Source organism: Symphalangus syndactylus, chromosome 1 (genome assembly GCF_028878055.3).
Source record: "Symphalangus syndactylus isolate Jambi chromosome 1, NHGRI_mSymSyn1-v2.1_pri, whole genome shotgun sequence".
NCBI lineage: Eukaryota > Metazoa > Chordata > Mammalia > Primates > Hylobatidae > Symphalangus > Symphalangus syndactylus.
Window position 1 is genome coordinate 132879854 of NC_072423.2, and position 20844 is coordinate 132900697.

Sequence of the window (20844 nt, forward strand, 5' to 3'; positions counted from 1 at the left end):
TACCAAGCAAATGGTAAACAAAAAAAGGCAGGGGTGCAATCCTAGTCTCTGATAAAACAGACTTTAAACCAACAAAGATCAAAAGAGACAAAGAAGGCCATTACATAATGGTAAAGGGATCAATTCGACAAGAAGAGCTAACTATCCTAAATATATATGCACCCAATGCAGGAGCACCCAGATTCATAAAGCAAGTCCTTAGAGACCTACAAAGAGATTTAGATTCCCACACAATAATAATAGGAGACTTTAACACCCCACTGTCAACATTAGATAGATCAACGAGACAGAAAGTTAACAAGGATATCCAGGAATTGAACTCAGATCTGCACCAAGCGGACCTAATAGACATCTACAGAACTCTCCACCCTAAATCAACAGAATATACATTCTTCTCAGCACCACATCGCACTTATTCCAAAATTGACCACATATTTGGAAGTAAAGCACTCCTCAGCAAATGTAAAAGAACATAAATTATAACAAAGTGTCTCTCAGACCACAGTGAAATCAAACTAGAACTCACGATTAAGAAACTCACTCAAAACCAGCCAAAGCAACTTTTCTAAGGCGTGAATCAGATCATGTTGTTGTCTTGCTTAAAACCCTCCAGTGGCTTTCATTAGAACTGCAATATCTAAGCTCTTTGTCATACCCTATAAACTTCTGAGTAAAGCAGGGCCTTTCTTAATTAAACAGAGCTAAAGAGTGGTAACTGGGATAATCTTGGGGGTGCGAGATGCTTAGCTGGTCTTCCTTTAAGGTTCTACCTGATCTGTCCTTTAGCCATCTCTCTGACATCAGCTCCCTCACACCTCCTTTCATTCCCTGTCTTTGGCCACATTGGCCTAATTTCTGGGCTTTCAATGCACACTGGCTTTGATCCCCCACTTTGTTTGCCCTTGCTGTTCCTTCTGCATTGAATGCTCTCTCCAGACCTTCACATGCCTCCCTCTTTCTCAGTTGTTCAGATCTCAATTCAAATATTTCTTCCACTAGAGAGGTCATTCTTGACCACGGGAGCTAAAATGTGGCCTTTTGCTCATTCTTCTTCATAGAATTTGATTTCTTCTTAACACTTGCTAGATATTTATTTGTATTTTCTATGAGTTTTTTTTTTGTCTGGATCCCTCCACGAATAGATAAGTTCCTTGAGGACAGAGACTGTCTTGTTCACTGTGAGGCACATAGTAGTTTCATGAATGTTGGTTTGCTGGCTGCTTCTAAATATAAGTGGCTATTAAAATAATTTTCATGTCTGTAAAAACAGAGATGCCTTTTCATAGAACACCAACATCTGGCCCCTGTCTGTATCTCCATCTCCTCATTTCTCACCACTAATGACCTCAGCTCCTGCCATCTCTGACCTCCTTACATGCCGATGTCCATATTTATGGGCTTTTTCTCCATGAATGCGTTATTCCTTGTCCTTGTCCTGGACCCACACCTCCATCGGAATTTCTTCACTTCTCTAGACAATGGTCCCATGATATCCTATATTTCTAGTATCATAACACCCATTGCACATTATAATCATTATCTGGTTGTTTCATTTCTGTTAAACTCTCTGCTCCATCAGAAAAGGGCCATGTCTTTTCTGCTTCTATGTTTTGAAACCTGGGATGCTACCATCAGATAGTACTTGCTTAGTGAATGAATGAATCCACAAATGTGCAGATCTCTCAGTGTATTTGCTTCACTCCAGCATGCTCTTTAATTTTTACATCTTTGCATTTATCCTAAAAATATAACCGTTCTACATACCAGGTATCAGCATAGGATTTATCACTACCTCCTGATTCATTCTCAATTTCTAGATGTTACGATATCCTGCTGTCCACAGCATCAGTGCTAAGCTAAAAATCTTCAGCCTCTTATTAGCTCTCAACATCTAATGAGTCACCACATGTGGTACTTGTTTAAAACTGTTTTGCTTTTTTTCAAGTCCTGGTGCCAGATATCTGTGCTCTTGTCCCTTTAACAGAGTCTCCTTATTGCCATCATTATGGTCAAAGTTGGTGAATACACCTGCTGTCAGATTTTAGTGGATCTCATGGTGTGCAATCAGCTGTTGTTTGAGCTGTCTAATTTCAGTGTTAGAATATTGGTAGATTGGATTCAGCCTGGCACAGTAAATTCTTATGGCACAGAGAGACTGATATGTGGTTCTAGAAGCAGCCTAGACAACTTGAGTTGTCTTTGAGTTAGTGTGATGCCAAAACCAAGATCATAGGCATGAATGAATGCTTAACCTCAACTAGCTATACCCTAAATGGTAATCAGAAATGGATTTTAAATAGTGAAAACTTTTATTACTCTTTCTTGATTTGTCTTAAAAATAGGACTCCTAATTCTTTAAGGATATTTGTATATACACAGAGATCGTCTATCATCATTCCCAGGAGAAGCAGTATAAAAAGAGCTCTGGACCAGAGCTACCTGAGATCACATCTCAGTTTCCACAATGCTGGTTATACGATATAGAATAGGTGTCAGTTTCCTTGATTGCAAAATGCGCATAACAGTAGTAGATACTCTGTCAGGTTGTTGTGCAGGTGACATGCTCAGTAAGTAAGCACTATTTTTGTCATCATCATCATCATCATTCCATTCTAGTTATTACGCAGTCGACAAGGAAAGAGAAATTAAAAATTCATCTAGTAGATTTTGTGTATGTGTGTGTGTCAAAACAAATGAAATTTTAATTACTACCAAAATTATACTTGGGTTTTGCCTAGGACAAATGGCTTTCAGGAAAGGGAGAAATTATCAAAGTAACTCTTCATGTTTTAAAGCTGTTTAAAAAGATATTATGATGGATTGTCCTGTCATAATTGATGAGCCTGTACTATTTTGCTAGCCTGTCACCCTTCTTCAGTACCCTGCTTTGGCAAACCACAATCACCATGATTTATTGCAGCTGCTTATAGGTCTGTAGCATGAACTACAGATTGTTCTGAATACTTTCTCTTTAAAAAACACAGAAATAACATATGCTAGTTATATTAAATTTAAAGATACAAGAGATAAAATAAAAATTATAGCCTAAGTCAAACAATAATTTTTTTAAAAAAAACTCCTGTTCATTCCAATCCTAATCCCCAGTAATCACCACTAATACCAGTTTGGAGTATATGGAACATATCCTTTTTGATCACTCTCTCTCTCCATTTGTGTGTGTATACCCATGCACATGCATACATGTATATACACATATATATATGTCGTATGTGTTTTATACACATGCAGTAATTTTGCTTTTTAAAAAAACCAGATGTGATCAGACTGTGAATATTGTTCTATAACTTGCTTTTTCCACTTAAAAATACATCCAGAACAAGTTTCTATTTATCAAAAAATATTCAAATGTCTTATTCCTTTAAAAAAATGGCTCTGCTATTTTCTATTGCACGTTTAGGAGACTGTTATGTTAGTGATCCCTAAACAATCACACCTCCTGGTAACAATGCCTATATGTAGTTGAGGTTGCTCTGATGCTGATGCTGATGCTGCATCAGCGTACATTGATGCCGAGTTTGGCCATGTTACTTGCCTTGACCGTTGGGATAGCAAAACTTGATAAGAACTTCCATGTCAGGGCTTATCTTCTTGGAATGCTCTCTCTTGAAAGTCATCTGCCATGTGAGAAGTCTGACTACTGTGAGATGATGTGTGGAAGCTCAGCTAGGCTGATATGATTTTGATATTTGTTCTGCCCAAATCTTATGGTAAAATATAATCCCCAATGTTGGAGATGGGACCTGGTGGGAGGTGTTGGGTCTGTGGGGACGGATGCCTCATGGCTTGGTGCTGTCCTCCCAATAGTAAGTGAATTATTTTAAGATCTAGTTGTTTAAAAGTGTGTGGCATGTGAAGTGCCTGCTCCCATTTCACCTTCTGCCATGAGTAGAAGCTCCTGGGGTCTCCCCAGAAGCTAAGCAAATGCTGATGCCATGCTTGTACAACTTGCAGAACCATGAGCCAATTAAATCTATTTTCTTTATAAATTACCCAGTCTTAGATATTTGTTTATAGCAGCGCAAAGAATGGCCTAATACAAGGTCATGTGGAGGAGCACTGAGGCACCAGACATGAATGAGTGAAGGCTTTTGGAAATTCCAGCATGGGCCAGTCACCAGCTATTGTGGCATGCGATTGGCCACAGTCAATACTATATAGAAAGGAAGAACTGTCTATATTCCCAGCCCACAGAATTGTTGTGTTAAGCCATAAGTTTTGGAGTGTTATTAGACAGTAATAAATAACTGAAACACATAGATACAATATAATTCATTTTTCTAGTGTCTTATTAATATATGGATTGGTACTTTTTCTGCTATTTTAAACAAGATTTAGTCATCATTCTTTTATAGATATGTTTGCACACTCATGCCTGTATTTCTTTAAGATAGAGTCTCCCTGGTGAGATTACTGAGTAATTGAGTATGTGGATTTAACATATTGATATTGTCATAATGTCTTCCTAAAGTCTATTTCAATTTATACTTATACCAATACTTGATTACATTGCTTATTTCTCTACATCCTTGCCAATACTCTGTTATTAAGCTTCTACATTTTTAGAAGCTCTATTTTAATGAGAATTCTTTGATTAGTGGCATTAAATATCTTATATGGGTTTAACACCTACTTTTCTCTCTTCTGGGACCATTTTTAATTGGGTTGTTTGCTTTTCTCATTATTGATTTTAAGAACCATTTATGTATTAAGAATATCAGCTCTTTGAGATAAATTTGCAAAATATTTTATTCCAATGTATTGATATATAAACCGCATATTTTTGGTTATGGTGTCTTTCAATTTACCAAGGTAAAAAAATAACAAAATTTTATAGTCAGGACTTAGAGTTTTCCTTTATGTTTGTTACATTATTTTGGCAAAGTTTTTAATGATTTTTCCTATAATAAGATTCAAAAATTATTTTAGTATCTTTTCTTTTAGAACATTTACAGTTCAAAAGAATAGGTTTAAATATTTATTTAGCTAGAGATTGTTTTTGTAAAGGTTATATTATTATTTTTCCGAGTGGATAACCAATTGTCCCAAAACTATTTATTGAATAATTTGCAGTTTTCTTGCTTTCTTAAAATGCTATTAAGACCGTGAAAGTTACCTAGATTGTTTTCAGACATTATTTCTTCCATTGTTTTTTTTCTCTTCGTACATTAGCATGGTTCTTAAAATGATCATGAGTCTTTCTTTAGCATAGTGATGTTAATTGTTCAGCCCGCTCCAAAATTTGAAATAATTAAATCCTATATGTCAAAGAGCAGGGTTATATATATTCATATATATATATATATATATCTGTCTAAGCTATTAGATTGGTGTTTTTGCCACTTTAATGGCAAAAAGCCGCAATTACATTTGCACCAAGAAAATACTAATACATACTTAGACATTTTGTAAAAGAAATACATACAAATCATATTTCATCCTAGAACTATGAAAAGAAGCTCTAGTAGCAAAACAAACAATACCTGAAATAAATAATAAATATAAAGATTAACCTGACAAAATATTTTTGTGATGTCCACAAAATAGTCTTCAATTTTATTTTCTGAGGGATCTAAATCCTTCTCTTTCTGCTTTCCCAAACTCCCTAGCCCTTAAAAACTAATGAGTACCACATAAAACTACAGGAAAAAGAAGACTGTTGAGAAGATTAAAGTCGGCTGGGGAGGAAGAATGCTAATAATTTATTTTCTATATTCTGATTATAAGCCTGTTTAGGTTAATTGATAAAATAGTAGTGTCTATAACAGCCTAAGATACACTGGAGGGCTTTTTAAAAAATATTTTTCAGGAGTGACAGAAGAGAGAAGATTGTTAACTCCTCTTGAGTCTAAACTTGGCATAGTCTTTAAAATACCTCAATTAATTTTTAAAAGCATTTTGTTTTTACTTTGTTAGTTCAAATGGATGGAGACTGGTATGTTCACATTTAGTCCTGTTTAGTTTTACACAAATAAAATCAATTTTTCCCTCGTGTAAAAGAATGCTCAAACTCTTCCAGTTTTTGATGCAGCTCCATCACTTACATAATCTGCTTGAATTTATCAGGTTTTGATGGTTTTGTTAGGTTCATGCCATTATGTTCTTTGAGTTTTGGGCTCTCTTTGATAAAACTGTGTACTAAAAATCTGGTTTCCTAAAGTGATAAAAAAGTGTGATAACAAGTTCTCTGACACATACATTGATCTTAGGCAACCTGTAAAAACAGTAAGTGGCATGAAGCCTAGAGCTGCAATGGTCTGAGTGAATTCTACCGTTGAATTTGTGGGCGTGAAATTAAGAAATGTTGTTGACCAATGCATCATCAGTCTTCAAACAATTCAAAATTAAATGACCTTAAGAATTAATATTTCTAAAACTCAACATTAATTGTGACCCCCCTTCCCTTTTTTGATAGATTTTGGCATTTTTTCATGTAATAAATAATTCTATTTTCTACTTACTCCAAACTGTAGTCTGAAAAATAGAAAATCACAAAGAAAAAAAATTATTTGCAGTCCTGCTATCAAAATTCAACCATTGTTAAATAATGTTCTGTATATTCTTGGAGTCATATACACTGTTTAAATGTTTGTGTTCTCACCAGTAATAGATTGTAACATGTTTCCCACTGTATTATTCACCTCACTTTCTTTATGAAATACAAATACACAAATACCACATCTGTTACCTTTCTCTGTGCCCCTTCCCCCAATGACCAACATGCCCATAATTTCATCTATGATTTAGGGCTTAGTTCAAATGACATCTTAATTGCCTTGACTGTTCAGATAATTACTTCTGTAAGTAAACCTAGCCTCCTTGAACTCTATCTTTTATTTTTAAAATTTTTTTTATTTCCATAGGTTGTTGGGGAACAGGTGGTGTTTGGTTACATGAGTAAGTTCTTTAGTTGTGATTCGTGAGATTGTGGTGCATCCATCATCCAAGCAGTATGCACTGCACCCTATTTGTAGTCTTTTATCCCTCACCTCTTTCCACCCTTTCCCTCTGAGTCCCCAAAGTCCATTGTGTCATTCTTATGCCTTTGCATCCTCATAGCTTAGCTCCCACTTAAAAGTGAGAACATATAATGTTCGGTTTTCCATTCCTGAATTATTTCACTTAGGATAATAGTCTCCAATCCCATCGAGATCGCTGCAAATGTCATTAATTCATTCCTTTTTATGGCTCAGTAGTATTCTGTCATATATATATACATATATACATATATATATGTATATATGTACCTCTCAGAGTTTCTTTATCCACTCATTGATTGATGGGCATTTGGGTTGGTTCCATGTTTTTGCAATCACTAATTGTGCTGCTATAAACATGTGTGTGCAAGAATCTTTTTCATATAATCACTTCTTTTCCTCTGGGTAGATGCCCAGTTGTGGGATTGCTGAATCAAATGGTTGAACTCTATCTTTTAAAAAAATCCATTTATAACTACATTTTGTGTTTTGTGTACACACATATTTTATCTATTACATATAAACTTCTTGAGGATAATATGTTAGTCAAATCTTATCTGGTTACAAGGGATAAAAATCATAGCTTATGCAAAACAAGGTAATTTACTGTCTCAGAACACTGAGAAGTTGAATGGGGGCCAGGAATTGCTGGGCTGGAGTCTTAGTCTCTGTCTTCTTCTCAGCTCTTTATCTCAGTTTGACTGCATGTTTTTCACTGAACAATTCCATTTGAAAGAGTACTTCTTTCTTATAAATATGGCAGGAAAGTTCCAAATAAAACTGTTGTGATCTATCTTAGGCAATTTGTCTGTCTTGGTTGATCACTTTGGTCAGGAGGAAGGGGCATACTGATTGTCAGGCCTAAATCATATGCCCAATCCTGTGTCTGATCATGGGCGGCAGAAAAAAAACAGAAAGGGATGCAGGAAAGAGAAAACCAGAGATATATGCTAGTGATAGCATCCTTACTTGATTTATCTTTGGGTACCCCATGATTCTTGGATAGTGCCTTGCATATGGTAAGTACTCAATAAATACTTGCTGAGTGAAATGGCTATATCCATTAATCAATGTACACCCAACAGAGGTGAGAAGAAAGCATTAACATTTTTATGTATCTTGAGCAGTTTGAATTGCTAAAATAATTAAGAGGACATAAGCTGACTGTTCAAAATTGTTCCTAAAAAATTTAATTAAACTGATTTGATGTAAAAAGAAAAGAAAGCTTAAGGAGAATAGATGGCTGTATCTATAATAAAAAGCAGAGAGAAAGAGGTACTTATTGATTACTTAAAAAAATAAGGATAACTTTAATTTGCTCCTCCTGATTCTGTCTCCACCTGCTCAATGCCTGGGACGTTTATCTATGTGGATGGCATCACCAGCTTTCTTTGTTCTCTGGTTCCCAGTTGAGTTTGTCTAATGTGAAACATCTGCAGAAAATCAGAGGGCAGGAGGAGAGAATGGATGGTGTATGTGTTCCTTTACCTTCTTCACTGCCAAGTTATGTGGGTTACCCACAAGTCTCTTTCAAAGGCCATATTTATTTCATGTAGTTACCTCTCTAGATTCAATAATGGTTTCTTTCTTTTTCCCCTTCAGGCCTAGGATTAGAAGTTGATATCAACACTACCCTTTTTTGGTTTTCCTGAACCTGTTTCATAGCTTTGGAGATAGTCTGTGTATTGAACTCTCCTTAAATTACCCAGTTAGAGTATGCCCTATGTTTCCTTCTGGATATTGACTCATGCTTGCCTAATCAGCATGGAAAACAAACAACAAACAAAGCCCATATTTTGATAAACTTAAAGTATTTGCTTCATGGGTTAGAGGAGAGAGGAAGACTGGTTGGCTTCTTGACAACTGTATTTCCAGAATCCTTAGTTTTCCTAACATTTATCTCATTAAAGCTGCCTCTGATAATCATTTTCATAGAATCGTATTTGTACAAAAAAATTTTTTTTGAAGTGAGCAACTCTATTATAGGCCCAAAAGTCCAGTTATTATTTATAAATTTTAATATTTTGAAAGCTAGAATTTTGTTTCTAGAGGCAAGGATAGTATAAATCCCTTGGCCCTTTACGTAGACATAGGCTGTTAACTAGCAATCTAAGGAAAGAGAAGGCAGAAAAAATGTTTCATTAATCATCACTGCATCAAAACAATTCTAATGAACCCGTTTTAAAGGAAAGAGCTGAACAATTTCAGTTGTGTGTTGTTCCAATAAAAAAGCATTTGCATTTGAAAAAAGAAAATTGTTTCTCTCATTCTAATCAAACCAAATTAATATTAAGATATTTCAAATGGCTATCTGCAAGTATTGTCATCAGGCACCTAGTTTCATCATGTTCTTTGGTTTTAAAGTGAATTACTTTTGCAATAAAGATAAAATGTATTATTCTTCTTTCATTGTGACATTTACTCTGAGCCTGTTTATACCAATGCAGCTGCTGTGTAAGTCAATGCCTTTCCTTTCTTTTTTTCTTTCTCTTTTCATTTTAAAGGCATATATGCAAGTCATCTGACCCAGGTTGTACATGAGCTGTACAGCATATGGTTGGGGGAAAGAACATCATATCTTTTGTTCAATAGTTTTTGTATTTTTTCCAGTCTTTTGCTTTTCTGGTCCTCAAATAAGGCTAATTACAAAGAAAAAAAAGGTGGGACTGGTGGAGAGGGAGCCTTTAAAAACCATTCCTTTTGCAGCATGGAACAAAAGAGAGTACCAAGGGCATGACTAGGCCTCAACAAAAAAGAAAAGAAAAAAAAACCACCTAATGAGGATGTCGAGATAAGTGCTTGTGAAGAAAACCGGCAAAAAAGAGCTTTTAGTCTAAAATCCATAAGTAAGTGTGCATCAGATGGGTACTAGAACATTTTTAACAAGACAGGCCATGAAAACTATATCCTTCTATGCAAGAGCTGCATGCCTTACAAAAACCTTCTTTCTTTACAAGACATTTTTCTTTCAAAAATTAATTTAAAAAGAAATACTTGAAAATTAAGATGTTTTATTCATGTCTCTGAATCCATTATGCACTGGATACCATATAAAGAGTTATTTTTGAGACATCATTATGAAGGCTGTTGGCTTCTTAGGGGTCAAAGGTTTTGCATGAGTATAAAAAGAAGTTGTTCATGGAGAAGGGCAGAACAGAGGAGATTTTGACCTTGGAGACTTCTGTTGCATTTTTACTTTTAAATTGGGAGGAGAAGCAGCTATACTTGTAGTTTGTTGTTAATTCTGTATACCCGTAGCTCTTCTTTCTGCCTCTCCTGATAGCTTTGAGCCTTGCCATAGGTGCCACAGCAATAGAGGTCAGAGGTTTGCACCTAAATTAATTGTAAAAGTACAAAAGAATCATAGATTTTTAGTTAGAAAGAAACTTATATCTATCGCTGTAAAATATAAAGGTGAAAAAAGAGTCCAAGGAGAAAGAACTCTGCAGACCATAAGAAAGATTTAATTTTGTTGTATATTTGGCCTGAATGTATCTACCTTTAGTGTATAGAAAGAAGAACACAGGAATGTGTGTCATGGTGACTTTGATGTTATGCTGTCACATGTACAGTGCTACTGGTTTGAGGACTTACTTGGTTGATACAGAGATTTCCTTTTCCTTTTCTTTTTTTCTTTATTTTGCCACTTGGTCAGGTAAAAACACCTACACTATATGTATGTAAAAAAATTCACTTACTCCTGTTTTTTACTATCTTATCTCTTACTTCAAAATGGTGATAATCAAATATTATATTCAATTTTATTTTGTCTTTTCCATGTCCCATGATTTCAATCTAGAAATGGTGCTTTTATTTTTTATTTTATTGTAAATACTTTGTATTTTTCCATGGAGTCTATTATCTTCAAAATCTTAAACTCTTCTTCTGTGTTTGAACAGTGTAATTTGTTTTAAAACACATTGTAAGTTGTTTTTATTTTTGCAATATTATAACTATTGTTGCTCCTCCTCTGCTAAGGACCCTAGAAGGGTTCTATGTTGCATGCAGCTTAAAAACCTGAGATGATCCCTGCCCACCTCACCCTAGCCCTTTATCTTCTTTTCTTCTTCCTTTTCTTTATAGAGACAGGGTCTCACTCTGTTGCCCAGAGTGAGTTGGCTCAATCATAGCTCACTGCAGCCTTCAACTCCTGGGCTCAAGTGATCCTCCTGCCTCAGCCTCCTGTGTAGCTGGGACTACAGGCATGCACCACCATGCCTGACTATGCCTTCATCTTAAAGTCTGATCCTTCTTAACCTCCTCTGCTTTCTTTTTCTTCTACAGCACTGATCACATTCTTAACATACTATAATAAAATTTCCTTGTTACATTTTTCATTTATTGCCTGGTTCCCCTGGCTAGGCAGAGACCTTCACCTTTTTCATTCACCAGTGTACCCCAGGTACCTACAACAATGCCTCAAGCATAGGCCACAGTACGTACTCAATTAATATTTGTTAATCTATGGCTCTAGACATCTTTTTCTTTTGTGAATTCTTTTCTCAGAGTAAATTATTGGATACTGTAAATAGCTTAGTATAAAAATAATTTTTAGTCATAGAGTATGAACTTTTTAATGGTTTTTAATAATGGTTGGCAGATTATCCTAACAAAATATTCACATTTGTTTATATTGCAACCAGAAATTCCAACGTACACATTTTTCCACAGCTTAACTGGCTTTAAGTTAGTAGATACGTATCGGTATTTTAGCTAGCATACTGGGAGCAAAATTATGGCTAATTGCTTATTTTAATATGTTTTATTCCAATAAATAATATTTAATATATTTACATTAGATCAATTGACGTATTTTATGATTTATATATATGCTAGTATATATTGTATTAGTCTAATATTTATATTTTTCTATGTTGAATATATGCTAATTTGGGAGCTTATGTTTTGAGGTTTTGGTGAGTGTCCCTCATTATATATACAAGTTCTATGTTATGTTCACTAACTTCTTTGATGTGTTCTGGTATATTTTCTTATTTTTTACCTCATAGTAATGCAGATGTTCATTTATGAAAAAGTTGAAAGTGTTGCATGTCCTTTTTAATTTGCATTTAAAAAAATTGCTTTAATTATATGAATATTAACAATTTTGTACACCTGGGATGCATTAATATTTGAAACTTATTTTTATTTTTTATTTATTTTATTTTATTATTATACTTTAGGTTTTAGGGTACACGTCCACAATGTGCAGGTTTGTTACATATGTATCCATGTGCCATGTTGGTTTGCTGCACCCATTAACTCGTCATTTAGCATTAGGTATATCTCCTAATGCTCTCCCTCCCCACTCCCCCCACCCCACAACAGTCCCCGGAGTGTGATGTTCCCCTTCCTGTGTCCATGAGTTCTCATTGTTCAATTCCCACCTATGAGTGAGAACATGCGGTGTTTGGTTTTTTGTCCTTGCGATAGTTTACTGAGAATGATGTTTTCCAGTTTCATCCATGTCCCTACAAAGGACATGAACTCATCATTTTTTATGGCTACATAGTATTCCATGGTATGTATGTGCCACATTTTCTTAATCCAGTCTATCGTTGTTGGACATTTAAAGAAACTACTATCAGAGTGAACAGGCAACCTACAGAATGGAGAAAATTTTTGCAACCTACTCATCTGACAAAGGACTAATATCCAGAATCTACAATGAATTCAAACAAATTTACAAGAAAAAAACAAACAACTCCATCGAAAAGTGGGCAAAGGACGTGAACAGACACTTCTCAAAAGAAGACATTTATGCAGCTAAAAAACACATGAAAAAATGCTCATCATCACTGGCCATCAGAGAAATGCAAATCAAAACCACAATGAGATACCATCTCACACCAGTTAGAACGGCGATCATTAAAAAGTCAGGAAACAACAGGTGCTGGAGAGGATGTGGAGAAATAGGAACACTTTTACACTGTTGATGGGACTGTAAACTAGTTCAACCATTGTGGAAGTCAGTGTGGTGATTCCTCAGGGATCTAGAACTAGAAATACCATTTGACCCACCCATCCCATTACTGTGTATAGACCCAAAGGACTATAAATCATGCTGCTATAAAGACACATGCACACATATGTTTATTGCGGCACTATTCACAATAGCAAAGACTTGGAACCAACCCAAATGGGATCTAATTAAACTAAAGAGCTTCTGCACAGCAAAAGAAACTTATTTTTAGATCTTTGCTTCTTAGAAAGTGATTTGTAGACCAGCAGCCACCTATTGAATCAGAATCTACATTTTAATAAGATCCCCAGGTGAGTGTGTTTAGCAGTACACAGGTAAGTTTGAGTAGTACTTTTTAGGGTCTTTCTCATCTCCTGAAATTAGGAGACTATAATAGTTTTGCCACACTGGAAGCAATGACAGTTCAGACTTACAGTTATTACTTGCTTTTGGTTATTCCCTCAGTCAATAATCAGTCTTTTCCAGAGTGGTTAACTGATCAGCACAGTGCTTGGTACATAGTCAACAATCAATAAATTGCAGCTATTATTATAATTATGATTTCATTGCAATCCTGAAAACCTACACTGTCCTAAACAGTGGTTCTCAATTCTCTCAGATTCAGTGCCACAAAGATTTTTAAGTCTTCTGATATTTGAATGTTAAAAAACCCCAAAACTCTAAAACCCTACCCACAAATAAATGATAAAAGAAAATAAAAGGATAGTAGTATATAATAAAAGAATTATGAAAGTTCAGGCATACACTGTATAAGAAAACAAAAATGTAGTCACATGTTTACTTAAAATTAGAATCCACACAAATGGTAGAGCTAACAATGCTGACTGTCCAGTACTGATGATTCAAATACCATAACCAGCATTGCAGTTAGAAACATAATTTGTCAAAACGATATATATGGTATTTTGAAATAAATATTTCTTTGTAAAGTTCTGCACAAAACAAAAAGTAATCTTCTATCAGTTTATAAGGTAGTTACATTTCTGGAAAGGTCAGTGAATCTAAAAATTGCACAAACATAGGTCAGGTGTGGTGGCTCATACCTGTAACCCCAGTACTTTGGGAGGCCAAGATGGGAGGATCACTGGAAACTAGGAGTTTGAGGTCAGCCTGGGCACCACAGGGAGACCCTGGCTCCATCACAAATAAATAAATAAAATAAAGAAATAAATAAAAAATTTTAAATTGTGCAAAAATAGACTTTGTGTTAATATATAAAACAAAGTTAGCTTCTAAACTTATGTAATGAAGGAATTTCATCTTCATGGATGTCTGGAGGGATGCTAAAGCTATGTGAACTTCTGGACAACTCTGCATTCCATAGAAGTGTTCTGCACATTGCAGGATGTCTCACATCCCTGGACACTGCCCACTAGGTAGTGCCTTCCAATAATTGGGACAACCAAATATGCCCTCACATATTTCTGAAGACCCTGAAGGAACATTATTGCTCCTATTGAAACATACCGTCTGTCAGTAAATGTGTTCTTTTCTAAATATTATATCTTTTTGTATTTCATCATTATAGCTGACAAATAACATTACCTAGCATAATGTAACATAAAAGGGACATCAATAAATAATTACATACTTACATTGTTAGGTAAAAGCAGACAGAACTATTACACAATAAAATTATATATGGATCAAGAAGTAAATGTCCTTCAGACTGAGTGACCTACAGTGACAGGATTAAAACATTCTCCCTCTACTTACCTCTGGAGATACTTTCAGTTATAATTTAGGACACTTTACAGCGATATTGTGACACTAAAAATTGTAAATGACTTTCAGAGAACAGCCTTCAGCTTTTCAATGCCCCTGAGGTATGTGATCTTACATTAATATACACTTTGTTGAATCTGATTGCTTAATTAGGACCCAGAATTCCTGTGATATCAGAAACTTCTTTTTTTTTCCTGACAAAAACTTCATAGTACAACAACACATGATCAGCACAATTTCATGATGAACAGTTCAAAATTGAAAGAGCCATTAAGACTTTTTTTGGGTTACTGTTAATATATAATTAAACACCATGACAGATGCTCATCAAGCAAATCTCCAACAGAGATTTATTTATTTATTCATTCAAGCATCCTCTGAGTTTATAGTAATAAATCCAAGAAGGAAAAATTTTGAGAAAACAACCAAATGATCTAACAAAAGTGATAAAATAAAGTTACACTAAAAAACAGAAAAACCCGGATGAAACTGGAAAACATCATTCTCAGTAAACTATCACAAGGACAAAAAACCAAACACCGCATGTTCTCACTCATAGGTGGGAATTGAACAATGAGAACTCATGGACACAGGAAGGGGAACATCACGCTCCTGGGACCGTTGTGGGGTGGGGGGAGGGGGGAGGGACAGCATTAGGAGATACACCTAATGCTAAATGACGAGTTAATGGGTGCAGGAAATCAACATGGCACATGGATACATATGTAACAAACCTGCACATTGTGCACATGTACCCTAAAACCCTAAAGTATAATAAAAAAACAAACAAACAAACAAAAAAAAACAGAAAAACCCATATTAACCTTTGTTTTATGCCTACCTATCCTCTTCTGCTTTTGGTGTGAAATTCACCTATGGGTTGCATTCAAAAGCTTTGATACAGCATACTAAAATTTCTCAGTGAGCCTTTTTGTGATAGAAATGTGAACTTCTGCATTTCTTTGACAAGCTTGCTTTTTTCAGAACTCAGATCCCATGTACATATTTATGCGTGTCACTGTTCCATAGTGCCTGACATTTATAGGGAAGGTTGCAGCATGGTCAGCCCTTGGCAAAAGTTCATATTGTCCTTTAACAGCATAGAATTGTTGCAGGAAAGGAGTTTCCAGCCCTATATACCGTTTTTCAGCATGTTCTGAATCTTGGTGGAGCCACATAACTAAATTCTGGCCAGTGGAAAATGGATGGAAGTAGGATATACCCTCTTCCAGACCTGTCCTATAATATCTCTGGACCATCCTTCTTGCTATCTTATCTTTAATCTGCTAGCTGGATGTCAAAGCTTAGGACCTTTTTGGAAGGTATGTATAGAAGATGGCAAGGCCTCTATCATCCTGATCCCTGAATTAGTGTGTGGAGCAGAATGCCCCCTTCTCCTTCCCATGTATTAGACTTTACAGAAGCCAGAAATACACATTCATAGGAAATACATGTTTGTTTGTTTAAACCAATGAGATCTGGAGTTTTTTTTATTACAGCAGCTTGCATTACCTTAAGAAAAATGAACATTTGGCCAGGCACGGTGGCTCACGCCTGTAATCCCAGCACTTTGGGAGGCCAAGGAGGGCAGATCAGGAGGTTCAGGAGATTGAGACCATCCTGGCTAACACTGTGAAACCCCATCTCTACTGAAAAACCCAAAAAATTAGCCAGGCGTGTTGGCAGGTGCCTATAGTCCCAGCTACTCTGGAGGCTGAGGCAGGAGAATGGCGTGAACCTGGGAGGCAGAGCTTGCAATGAACTGAGATCGCGCCACTGCACTCCAGCCTCGGAGACAGAGCGAGACTCCGTCTCAAAAAAAAAAAAAAATTCTGTCATTGTAGTGCAAAAGCAGCTATAAACAATATGTAAATGAATGATTGTGGCTTTTATTTCCTATTTATACAAATTTATAGGATACGTGTGCAATTTTTTTACATGCACAGATTGAGCAGTGGTCAAGTCAGGGCTTTTAGGGTATTAATCACCTGAATAATGTATTCTGTACCCATTAAGCAATTTCTCATCATCCTCCCCTCTTCCAACCTCCTCACCCTTCTAAGTCTCTATTATCTATCATTCCACTCTCTACATCCATGTGAATACATTTTTGAGCAAACACTTATGGATGACAACATGCAATAGTTGTCTTTTTGTGTCTGGCTTATTTCACTTAGTATAACAACCACCAGTTCCATCCATGTGGCTGCAAAAGACATGATTTCATTACTTTAATGGCTGAATAGTATTCCATTGTGTGTATGTATATATATATATATATATATATATATATACCACATTTTTTAAATCTATTCGTCCATTGATGAACACATAAGTTGATGCCATATCTTTGCTATTATGAGTAGTGTTGCAATAAACATATGAGTGCAGATATTCTTTTGATATATTAATTTATTTTCCTTTGGGTAGGTGACCAGTAGTGGGATTGCTGGATCAAATGGGAGCTCCAGTTTTCATTTTTAAAGAAATCCCCATACTGTTTTCCATAATCTCTATACTATTTTACATTCTTACCAATACTGTGTAAGAGTTTCCTTTTCTACACATCCTCACCAACACCTCTTATTTTTGTCTTTTTAGTAATAGCCATTCTGATTGGAGTAAGATGGTAGCTCATTGTGGTTTTAATTTGCATTTCTCTGATGATGAGGGATGATGAGCATTTTTCAAATACTTGTTGGTTATTTGTATATCTTCTTTTGAAAAACGTCTATCTTGCCCTTTGCTCACTTTTTAATGGGAATCTTTGTAGGGGTTTTGCTCTTGTTGTTGAGTTTTTTAAGTTCCTTGTATATTCTGGATATTTGTCCCCGTTGGATGCATAGTTTGCAAATATTTTCTCCCACTCAACATGTTGTCTCTTTACTCCATTGGTTCTTTTGCTGTGCAGAGGTTTTTAGTTTAAGTCCCCTTCGTCTATTTTTATTTCTGTTGCCTGTGCTTTTGAGGTCTTAGTCATAAATTCTTCATCTCAACTAATGTACAGAAGAGTTTTTTCTAGGTTTTCTTCTAGTATTTGTTTAGTTTCAGGTCTTCATTTAAGTCTTTAATCCATTTTGAGTTGATATTTGTATATGGTGAGAGGTATGGATCCAGTTTCTTTCTTCTGCATATGAATATCCAATTTTCCTGGCACCGTTTACTGACTTTTCCCACTGTATGTTCTTGTTGGCTTTGTTGAAGATTAGTTGGCTGTAAATATATGGCTTTGTTTCTGGGTTCTCTATTCTGTTCCATTGATCTATGTGTCTGTTTTGTTTGTTTTACCAGTGCTATGTTGTTTGGTTACTATAGCTTTGTAATGTATTCCAAAGTGAGGTAATGTGATACCTCCAGTTTTGTTTTTTTGCTCAGGATTGCTTTGGCTATTTGAGCTAATTTTGGTTCCATATGAATTTTAGGATTTTTTTTCTAATTCTGTGAAATATGAAGTTGGTATTTTGTTAGGGATTACATTAAGTCTGTACATTGTTTTGAGCAGTATGATCATTTTAACAATATTAATTCTTTCTATCCATGAGCATGCAGCATTTTTCCATTTGTGTTATATTCAAAATGTTTTGTAGTTTTCCTTGTAGAGGTTTTTTTCTGCCTTGGTTACATTTATTCCTAGGTACCTTGTATTTTTGTAGCTCTTGTAAATGGGATTGCCTTCCTGATTTCTTTCTCAGCTAGATCATTACTGATGTTTAGAAATGCTATGGTTTGTGCATATTGTATGCTGCAACTTTATTTATTCATTTATCAAATCTAAGAATTTTTCAATGTAGTCTTTAGTTTTTTGTAAACAAGATCATATCATCAGCAAACAGGGATAATTTGACTTCTTTTCTAAATTTAATGTATTTTACTTTTTCTTTTGCCTGATTGCTGTAGCTACGATTTCCAGTATTATGTTAACAGAAATGGTGAAAGTGGGAATCTTTGTTGTATTCCAGTTCTTAGAAGAAATGCTTTCCGGCCGGGCACGGTGGCTCACGCTTGTAATCCCAGCACTTTGGGAGGCCGAGGTGGGCGGATCACGAGGTCAGGAGATCGAGACCACAATGAAACCCCGTCTCTACTAAAAATACAAAAAAATTAGCCGGGTGTGGTGGTGGGTGCCTGTAGTCCCAGCTACTCAGAGAGGCTGAGGCAGGAGAATGGCGTGAACCCGGGAGGCGGAGCTTGCAGTGAGCCGAGATTGCGCCACTGCACTCCAGCCTGGGCGGCGACAGAGCGAGACTCCATCTCAAAAAAAGAAGAAATGCTTTCAGTTTTCCCCATTCAGTATGATGTTACCTTTGGGTTTTTCGTAAATTACCTTATTATTATTATTATTATTATTTTTGAGACGGAGTCTCACTCTGTTGCCCAGGCTGGAGTGCAGTGGTGCAATCTCGACTCACTGCAACCTTCACCTCCAGGGTTCAAGTGATTCTCCTGCCTCAGCCTCCGGAGCAGCTGGGACTACAGGTGCGTGCTGCCACACCCAGCTAATTTTTTTGTATTTTTAGTACAGACAGGGTTTCACTGTCTTGGCCAGGCTGGTCTTGATATCTTGACCTGCTGATCTGCCCATCTTGGCCTCCCTAAGTGCTGGGATTATAGGAGTGAGCCACCGCACCCAGCCCATAAATTATCTTTATTATTTTGAAGTATGTTTCTTCTATGTCTAGTTGAGGGTTTTATCATAAAGCATTGCTGGATTTTTTTTCCCAGTTGTTGAAAATGATGTTGAATTTTATCAAATGTTTTTCTGTATTGTTAGGATGATCATATGGTTTTTGTCCTCAATTCTGTTAATGTGATTTATCACACTTATTAATTCATGTATGTTCACTTATCCTTGAATTACTGGTATAAGCCCCACTTGATAATGGTACGTTATCTTTTTGATGTAATGTTGGATTCACTTTGGTAATTTGTTGAAGATTTTTGTTTCTATATTCATCAAGGATGTTATCTTTTTGTTTTGTCCTTGTCTGGTTTTGGTATCAGGATGATACTGGGCTTATAGAATGAGAGGGAATTCCCTCCTCCTTAATTCTTGGAATACTTTCAGGAAGACTGATATTAGTTCTTTGTACATTTGGTAGAATTTGGCATGAATTTGAATCTATCTGGTCCTGGATTTCTCTTTGTTGGGAGATTTTAAAATTACTGATGAAATCATTATTAGTCTATTCAGGTTTTCCATTTCTTCCTGGTTCAATTGTGGGAGGTTGTACGTTTCCAGGAATTTATCCATTTCCTCTAGATTTTCTGGTTCGTGAGCATATAGTTATTCATAAGTCTCCAATTATCTTTTTTTGTATTTCTATGGTATCAGTTGTAATGTCTCCTTTTTCATTTTTGAGTTTGTTTATTTTTGTCTTTTCTTCGTTAGTCTAGCTAGCAGTTTATTAATTTTATTTATCTTTTTTAAGAACCAACTTATTGTCTTGTGGATTCTTTGTTTTGTTTTCTTAGTCTCTATTTTATTAGTTCTGCTCTAATCTTTGTTACTTCTTTTCTTCTGCTAATTTGGGATTTGAATTATTCTTGCTTTTCTGGTTCCTTGAGCTGCATCATTAGATTGTTAATTAGTAAACTTTCTACTTGTTGGGGGTAGGCATTTCATGCTATAAATCTACCTCTTAGCACTATTTACTGTATCCCACAGGTTTTGGTATATTGTGTCTCCATTTTGATTTGCTTCAAAATTTTTTCTTATTTCTTAGTTTCTTCATTGACTGAAGGGTCATTCAGGAGCATGTTGTTTGAGTTCCATGTATCTATAATTTCTGAAGGTTCTTTTAGTATTATTTTTTAGTTTTATTCCACTGTGGTCTGAGAAGATACTTGATATGATTTTCATTTCTAAAAATTCGATGGGACTTGTTTTGTGACCTAACATATGATCTATCTTGGAGAATGTTCCATCTGCTGATAAAAGGAATGTACATTCTGCAGTTCTGTAAATGTCTGTAAGTTCCAGTTGGTCTAAAGTCCAGTTTAAGTCCAGTGTTTCTTTGCTGTTGTTTTTTTCTAGGTGATCTATCTAGTGCTATGAATTGGGTGTTGAAGTCCCCCACAATTATTGTGTTGTGGTGTGTCCTTCTCTTTAGGTCTAGTAATATTTGTTTTATGAACCTGGAT